The 1665-nt window shown below is 40.8% G+C and overlaps 1 non-coding gene across 1 annotated transcript; it reads right to left on the bottom strand.

Moving 5' to 3' along the window:
- Window positions 1-1272: 1272 nt before the first annotated feature.
- LOC138146619 (U6 spliceosomal RNA) lies at window positions 1273-1374 on the bottom strand. Its single transcript, XR_011164552.1, has one exon. It is a non-coding gene; the product is annotated as a U6 spliceosomal RNA (small nuclear RNA).
- Window positions 1375-1665: the final 291 nt, after the last annotated feature.

Genomic DNA, 1665 nt, shown 5'->3' with positions numbered 1-1665 from the left:
AGGTGCTTAATAAATGCTTGTGGACTTGACTCGTCAACTTGATGTACAGAGATTTCTATAAAATCACTAAGAATGATGAACAAGAAATAACAACAAAAGGCTGCTTCTCTGGCGATTGAGGGTGAAGAAAGACTCTTTGATAGTAAAGGGTTTCCCCATGTGAGGTCAATGAACTTTTCCAGGCTTCAGAATACAGGAAATTTAGTAATGGCAAGTGGATGTCCTAAGAAAGAAAGGAAACAGCTGCCCCATGCACGTATGCCCTCCACTGCACCAGCTCTTTTCCCCTCGCTTGCTAGCTTTTCCTCTTTCAGCCTTAGTCCTACTGGCAGAAAAGAAAGAGCTGTTGTTGACTACCACCAGGGGTCTGCCAAGCAACAGTCAGTCAATAACATTTCGTGCAGAGGTAACAGTCAGAAAAGTTGGCATATGTGGGCAGGAAGGGGTGGTAGAATATGGGGGAAAGCAGTGACTAAACTGGCTATTGGCAGCTAAATGGTCAGTGGATGGAGAGTTGGGCCAGAAGTCAGGAAGATCTGAATGCAAATCCAGCCTCAGACACTTACTAATCCTGGGAAAGTCACATAACCTCTGTTTGCCTCAGTTTCCTCAACTGTCAATTGAGAATAATACCAGGACCTACTTCCCAGGGTTGTTGTGAGGACTAAATAAGATAGTATTTGTAAAGTGCTTGGCACAAAAGCTTATTCTTTCTTCCTCCCCACTGTGATCAGCCGTCCTCCATCACGAAGGAGAAGGAAGAACATTTGTGTGCACCTACTTAAGTGTCTGCAATGGAATCAGTGAGAGTTAGTATGGTGCATTGCGGGGAGTGCTGCATGTGGGCCCAGCAGAGAGACCACCTTCAACAATTCTGTGCGACCATGATATGCCACATAACCATTCTCAGCCTCAGTTTTTTTCATCTGTAGAAAGGAATAATACTTATAGTACTTAAAATAATATAATAAATAAAATAGGTTTATGGTCAGAATCAAGTGAATTAAAGAATGTGAAATATTTGTAAAGTTTCAGGTGCAGCATGAATATCAGAGATTATCAATAACATTGGACCCACTTGGTGTTTTATTAGAAAGTTCATAGCATGTTGTATCCATTGAAACCCCAGGAAAGACATCAGGAAACATGACCTAGATTAGTGCCTCTTCTACTACCTGGCTTAACATCCTCAAGCCTCAATTTCCTCATCTGTAAAGTAGGAATGCTCGCTTTCTGCATAATCATTAATTAGTTCTTCTGTAACATTAAAAAAAATACTTGGGATGCTTCACAAATGTGGGTATCATTCCTGTGCAGGAACCATGAGAATCTTTTCTGTATCATTCTGACACTATGTGATGCCAAAACAAGCACTTGAAACATTTTAATTTAGGCAAAATGAGCACAAAGTATTTCAACAAATGGAGAATCCAAAGGATATTCTCCTCAGAGTCACAGTCCTAAAACACTGGTGAGGCAGGCAACATGAAAATGAGAGCCATCTGTGAGCCCATGAATGCAAGGAAGTCTCCTGCACCAGCTCTCCCCACTACCTTCTTTTTTATTTTCCATCTCAACAGTTTTAAAATAACCAACATAAGAGATTTACATTTCTGAAAAAGACGACCACATGTGGGTAGTTTCTTCATGAGTGGTTTAATTTTC

This window comes from Petaurus breviceps, unplaced genomic scaffold (genome assembly GCF_028583685.1).
Source record: "Petaurus breviceps papuanus isolate PSGF00001 unplaced genomic scaffold, PetGlider_PUasm1.0 90763, whole genome shotgun sequence".
Lineage (NCBI taxonomy): Eukaryota > Metazoa > Chordata > Mammalia > Diprotodontia > Petauridae > Petaurus > Petaurus breviceps.
This window is presented reverse-complemented; position numbering and strand designations above follow the sequence as displayed.